Source organism: Sorex araneus, chromosome 7, assembly GCF_027595985.1.
Source record: "Sorex araneus isolate mSorAra2 chromosome 7, mSorAra2.pri, whole genome shotgun sequence".
NCBI lineage: Eukaryota > Metazoa > Chordata > Mammalia > Eulipotyphla > Soricidae > Sorex > Sorex araneus.
In genome coordinates, this window is record NC_073308.1 from 7,916,743 (window position 1) to 7,923,966 (window position 7,224).

At 48.8% G+C, this 7,224-nt stretch overlaps 1 non-coding gene across 1 annotated transcript; it reads left to right on the forward strand.

The window, feature by feature from the left end:
* The first annotated feature begins 2,503 nt into the window (after positions 1–2,503).
* On the forward strand, positions 2,504–2,635 carry LOC129406668 (small nucleolar RNA SNORA42/SNORA80 family). The gene has a single exon (XR_008631145.1). It is a non-coding gene; the product is annotated as a small nucleolar RNA SNORA42/SNORA80 family (small nucleolar RNA).
* The last annotated feature ends 4,589 nt before the right edge of the window (positions 2,636–7,224 follow it).

Genomic DNA, 7,224 nt, shown 5'->3' on the forward strand with positions numbered 1-7,224 from the left:
CTTTCATTTCTCTTCTTTTCTCCTTTCAGTCTTGTTGGAGATTTATTTTAATGGCCTTTAAAGAAATCTTCAGCATTTTAATCATTTTCTCCATTTTTTTTGTTTTCAGGAAAATAATGCTCTTAAATTTCCTTATCTATTTTTTTCTGCTTAAATAAAATGTACTGCTCATTCCCTTTTCTAGATCTTAAAGAGAAAACTTAGATTACTGATATTAGAATGATCTGTTTTTAAATAATATAAACATTTAATACTTTGAGTTTCTCTCTCCAATTTTATTTCAAAATATTTCCATAGAATATATAACTTTTAAAATAAAATTTCTCTCTTTGCCCATGGAATAAAAACACTTTGCTTGATTTTAAGAATTTAGATTTCTATTTTTGTGTGTAGTTATCACTGGATAGTTTTACTCTCTAATAGTCAGAGATTCAGAGATGACTGCTGGACTAGGGCTGTTACCGACTGGATTCCACGGGACGTCAAAAGACCAAGTGGCCGCCCACCAATGAGATGGTCAGACTTCTTCATCAAAACTGTGAATGAACAGTTTGAGGCTCTTTGTGTTCCTGGAGCAAGCAGATATCATTGAGCTACACTAGCACTCGACAGGGACAAATGGAGATGTTACTGGCACCCGCTTGAGCAAATCTAAGATCAATGGATGACAAGTGACAAGTGATATCAAAGATTATCACTGTATCTGTCATCATGTTGCTCATCAGTTTGCTCGAGCGGGCACCAGTACTGTCTCCATTGTGAGACTTGTTACTGTTTTTGGCATATCGAATACACCACAGGAGCTTGCCAGGCTCTGCCCTGTGGGTGAGATAATCTTGGTAGCTTGCTGGGCTCTCTGAGAGGGGCAGAGGAACGGAACCCGAGTCGGCTGCATGCAAGGCAAATGCCCTACCACTGTACTATCACCCCAGCCCCTGTCAAAAATTTTTTGATAAAAAATTAAGGGAAATAAAACTGAAAAAGAATAAAAAACATTGATAAACAAATTTACTGACTTATTCAGGTGCTTTATTTCATATGATGGAGCCTACACTTTTTTTTGGGGGGGTCGTGGAGGGGTCACACCTGGCAATGTTCAGGAGTTAGTTTCTGCACTCAGAAATCTGCACTCAGAAATCACCTATTTCTGCACTCAGAAATCACCTCTGGCAGTGCTCAGGGATCATATGGGATGTCAGGGATCAAACCCGGGTCTGCTGTATGCCAGGGAAAACACCCTATCTGCTGTACTATCGATCAAGCCCCACCTATTTCTTTATACCCTGATTTTTATTTTGGAAATTTCAAAGATATACAATAAAATACCTAGCTTCAGCAGGTATAGGTTTTTGTTTTCTCCATGCTGTGCACTTGGAGCATATTCTAGACAGCAGATAATTCCATCCACAAATATCTGACCTTCTCTAAAAGATACTTGTATTCACTTTCAATCATGTAAGAAGATGTTATATTGATTGAAGAGCACAGTAGTAACCGTTTTAAACCAAAATAGGTGTTCAGTGAGAAACTAAAATCACTTTTAGATATTATTTATGTACCGATAGTTCGGGTTTGGTTTGGGGCTCTGGCGGGGGGTGTGGGGGATCGAACCTGGGTCAGCTACGTGTGAGCAAACACCCTGCCTGTTGTCCTGCATCCCCAGGCTCTCGGGTGCTGATGACCCTGACTATTCCTGGCCTGATACTTTTTCCCTTGAAATTCGGTCTTGATATTTTGAGTTCCTTTCTGTGGACTTCATCCCTTTCTCTGTACCCCCACAAGGGGGCAGAAGAAGGAAGAGCAAAGTAGAGTTTAAATGAATCCAGCTTGAAGTTCATTTTTATTCATCAGTCACTGAACATTTTTGGAATAACTTTTCAGAGTGACTCCTGAAACAACTTATAATGCCTTTTCACATTTTTTACAGTAATAATCGGGTATTTCTAGGGGGAGTTAAATTTTAATCTTTAAAAAGGCATTTCCAGAGATCAGAGCAATGGCACAATGGGTAGGGCATGCAGCCTTGCATGAAGCTGACCTAGTCAGGTTCCATCCCCAGCACCCCAGATGGTCCCCCAAGCACCACCAAGAGTGATTCCTGAGCTCAGAGCTAGGAGTAAGCCCTAAGCCTTACTTACCTCACTCCTCAGAGCTAGGAGTAAGCTAGGAGTAAGCTCTGAGGAGTGAGGTAAGTAAGCCCTAAGTGCAGGGCATGTCCCCCAAACAAAAATAACAACAAGTAAATGATTTCCCAAGCACTATCCGAGTATTCAACTTTCTCAGTTAATAATTTGGGCTTCAGGACCGGAGAAATATCTCAGCGGGCCGGAGTGCATGCTTCCACACAGAAGTTCCAGATTCTATTCCTGCACTACAGGGACCTTTAAGAACCTGCCAGGTAAGACCCCCGAGCACTTAGCCCAGAATAACTTCTGAGGTTTGAGCGTATATGTAGTTTGAGAGTTACAGGTTTGAAAGCTCTTCTTAAAATTTCTCATCAGCTGCATGGGCTTGGGTTGATGGTAGGTCCGTGCTCTGGGACCCTTCATAGTGCCCAGGCCAGAGCAGCCTGCGGCCCCGCACCGTTGCCTGGCCCTCCCAGGGGACAGCAGGCGCTGAAGCAGGTCACACAGCACAAATAGGGGCAGCGTGCTTGAGTCATAGTGCCTGGTGACACTGGAAGACAAACATGCTTGATGTTTACATATTTAGATATTGACCACTTTCAGGGAGCCATTCTATGCAACAACCCTTTACCACATTTTTACTTTAATGATGTCCCTTTTGAATACACAAAATGTAGAGTAATTTAATGGTAGTTTTTGTTTGTTTTGTTGGCACACCTGGTGGTATTCAGGGCTTACTGCTGTCTCTGTGCTCAGGGATCACTCCTGGCAGGCCAAGGGGAACGTATGGGGTGGAGGGGATTGAACCCGGGTAGGCTGCATGCAAGATAAGCGCCCTATCCACTGTACTATCACTCCAGCCCCTGATTCAGTGATAATCTGTAGAAATAACTTGTTGAAAGTAAATTGCTATGAGCTAAATGTCTATTTAAATTCTTAAATGTCTCTTTAAAGTATTGGTTTGAAACTCATTAATGAAGTTCTTAATGGCTATTCTCTAATTTTCTGTGGTATAATTTGTATATTGATTTTTCTGCCCATCTCAGAGAGCCTGGCAAGCTACCAAGAGTATCCCGCCAGCATGGCAGAGCCTGGCAAGCTACCTGTGGTGTGGTGGTTCAATACGCCAAAAACAGAAACAAGTCTCACAATGGAGACATTACTGGTGCCCGCTTGAGCAAATCGATGAGCAACTAGATGACAGTGACACAGTTATACAATGAAATAAGTAAATAAATAAGTAAGTAAATAGCAAGCAGGAAAGCAAGCAAGCAACTTGTCATTTTGACTTAGCCGCAAGTAAGGTACAGGTAGGGAGGAAGCGTGAAGTGGGTGTCACTGAGCACAGGAAGGAATACCCATTCCTTGAAATAGGGGATGCAGTGTCCAGGGGCATGTTGCCGTCACATAGCCTGGGCCTCTTCTCCTGGTGCCACTCTCTCCACCTCCCAGGGAAAGTGCGCTATGCTGAAGTCCCATGGCACTGTTCCCTGGGCCATGTGCTGCCCCTCCCTCTCTGTCTGTCTGTCTGTCTGTCTGTCTGTCTGTCTCTCTCTCTCTCTCTCTCACACACACACACACACACACACACACACACACACACACACACACACACACACAGAGCACCAGCACCCAGGAAGGACTGTTGTTTTCTTTCTCTTTTTCTGCTGGGCCCCAAATACAGGCGAGCCGGGCGCTGTACCACTGAGCCCCCTGCCTGGCTCCCAAGATGGAGTGGGTGTAGCATTCATTGATTCATTCGTTCACTCCCTCCCTCATTTTCCCTTCCGAAGTGACGATCCATCAGCTCCGTTTCTTGGAGTCAGAATGCCATCTTACCCCCTCTGGACCCAAACGGGTAGGGAGGAGGCCTGGAGCCGACCCGCTCTCCTCGCGAGCGCCCCCTGCCGGAGCGGTCGTGGCAGTCCCCCCAGCAGAGCTCCATGGGAGCTGCTCTAGAGAAAGGACCCTCCTGGGCCCCCCACGACCCCGTCCCGCGGGCGGCTCCCTCCCTCACGGTGATGCAGTAGATGAATTTACTTAAAAAAAAGAAAGAGAAAGGGTGACTCAAGGGTCGACCTCGGGCTGAGCGGGGCTGGGGCGGGGGAGGGGAGGGGGGAGGGGGGGAGGTGGTGGCGCAGGGGGGGGGGCCCCAAGTCTGGCCCGAGCCCGAGCCCGCCGCTCCTCTGGCCTGAAGATTTCCAGCCCTCGGTTTGCGCCTGGTCACGTGCGGGCCACTAGGCGCACGGGGTCGCCTCAGGCCGGCGGCAGGAGCCGAGCATGGGCCCACCCGGGCGTGGGGGCCGAGCCCAGCAGCGCGCGGGAGAATCTCTCCCTCCTGGCCCCGCCACCCCCACCCCTCCGCGGTCTAGGGCGGGGGGAGGCGGGGGGAGCAAGACCCGGCTCGGCCCCCCCGTTGGCCTGAGGGTCCCCCCTGAAAGGCTTTCGTCTGCGTCTCGGGGCCCTCAGGAACCCTCTGACGGTGCTCGGGAAACCTGTGGGCGCAGGAGCAGAACCCGGGTCACCCCGCACGAGGCGAGCGCCCTCCTGGCTCAGGACTCCACCCACGGCCCCAGGCTGCCTGCTCGACCCCTCATGACCCCGAGCCCAACACTGAGGCCGAGACTGGAGATCTTTACCTTGGGGAAGTCGGGCCGCGGCAGTTCCACCGCATAGCCACCAGAGGGCGCCGTGGACCGTTGCCAGTGGTCCCCTGCCTGCGCATCAGTCTACCGGGGAGGGCGCTGGCCTTGCACACAGCCCACCCGGGTTTGACTCCCAGCATCCCGCAGCGTTCCCCTGAGCACAGCCAGGAGTAATTCCAGGATGCAGAGAGAGCAGTCAGCCCTGAGCATCGCTGGGAGTAGCCCAAGAAGGAAAAGAAAAAAGAAAATCCTCTTGCTTCACACACACACACACACACACACACACACACACACACACACACACACACACTAATCAGGGACACTCAGAGGCTCTGCGCTAACCTCCTCTCACCAGTAGGTGTCGCCGTAGCCCCACTTGGGCTCAGCCCCCAACTGGGCTCTTACTAAAACAGCCAATTCCTGTGCTCTGAAAACCTCGAGATTTCCTTCTACTTCCTGCCTTTTGAGACACTGCAAAGGGGCCTGGGAGGACAGTGTTTACCCCAGCAGCAGTGCCCCGGAAGGACAGAATTTTAGTCACGGGGCCCAGAGCCGGAGTAAAGCGTGGAGAGCACTTGACTTACACACGATGAACCCGGGTTCCATATCTGGCACCGCACAGGGTCCCCCGAGCACTGCCAGCAGTGATCCCTGAGCACAGAGCCAGGAGTCATCGGAGCACCGCTGGGTGTCACCCCAAAACAAAAACAAAGTCTATTATGATTTCAGGCATGGAAGAAGGTGCTTTTATCCTGATGTGTCGAGTCCAGGAGCTTTCCCTGAGGGGAGGTGGGGATGTTATGGGTCAGGTGGGGAGAGCTCTTCCCCCAGTTCTCCCTTGGCAGGGTGGCCCACAGTGCGAGACGAAACAAGGCTCTGTGGAATGCGGGGGAGCCCCGTGCTCCCACCCATCCATCCCTGCCGCTGGCCTTGCTGCATGCCCACCGTGTTTCAGGCTCTGCTAGGGACGCTGCGAACCCAAGGAACCCCTGCTCAGTGGCGGGGTAATGGGGGGAGGGCATATGACAGCCACGGAGAGGAAAACCTGGAGTTCTTGGAGTTCAGGGCAGGTGGGGAGTTCAGGGAGATAGGTCGGCGTCCCAGGTGGGCCGCTGGGCAGGGGCAGGGGCAGGGTGGTGGGGCAGCTGGAACTGCCTGGCTGCCTGGAGCTCCGTGCTAAATCATGACAGAACGAATGAGGAGGATGAGAAAGGGGAGATGGGAAGGAGGGTGGAGGGAGGAGCGGAGAGGGGACAGAGCGTCCCTTCTCCAGATACCGCCTTGACAAGGTGCTGGGCTGGGTGGATATCAGCACCTGCAGTACCAGCAGTAGCCATCAGGAGGCACTGCAGCCCGTGCACGCCTCAGCAGCCAGGCTCTCCAGGGAATGGCCTGGATTGGCCCCGCCCCGGTCCCGCCCTCCAGGGAGTGACCTCGATTGGCCCAGCCACACCGCGATATGCGAGGGTCAAAAGCATTACATCAGTCTCAAAGATATCAAAAAGTTTACAATGCTCACAATTAAAGATCTTTGTAACATATATCTGCTTGGCCAAAGTTCATTAGAAATTTTATCTTTAGAATTCCAATTTCTAGGGAAACAGATATAAAAGAATTAAAACACTCACAGATTCCCATGCGCAGTAAGGATTCCATATTTGTAGATAAACCGTTACTCTTAAGGTCAAGACTAGGTTGATACCTGGTAACAAAGCTTAAGTGAAATAAAGTTACTGTGTAGACTAATTGACAATAGTTTGAAAAAGAGACCCTACCAGTTATTGTCCACTTGTGTGGTGTCTCTGCAGGTCCTGGGGCCGCTCAGGGCCTTGAGCCTCACCCACACAATTCTCCATTCTCAGAAACCACTAAAGCCAAATGGACTGTTCTTAGCCGTTTGAATTATTTTTCCTTCAATAAAAAGAAAGCTGCTCTGGACTCCAGCAGGAAAACCCGATATCTTTAACTTTTATCAAGGCACAATTCTGTGGTCTTGGTAGCTCCTGAAATTTAGGTTACCAACAATCTCAGAAATCAATAAAAACACTGGTAGGGTAAGAAATTTTGCACCAATCTTATGACTTGAAACACTCACATTGAAATCCATTACTCTGAAACTTGTTTTCATGTTCCACAATAATTTGAACTCACATTCTAATAATCCAGTGCAAATACAAACAAATATAAACCATTCATTTTTATGAAAGTAGGAAAACCTTCTTTGGCTTACTTTTAAAGTTCTTAATTCCCTCAAATCATAAGGTTTTTACACTAGATACGTTAGCAATTTCACACTTTTTAGACATAGAAAGAGGCCATTGGTACTCAGAAAACTTTTAGACAACAGCATATGTTTATGAAGACATGACAAAACTTTGTTTTGATGGCTGCTATACCTCTGTTATTAAACTAAGTAGACTAATTTTATCTCTGCACTCTTTTACAACACTTTT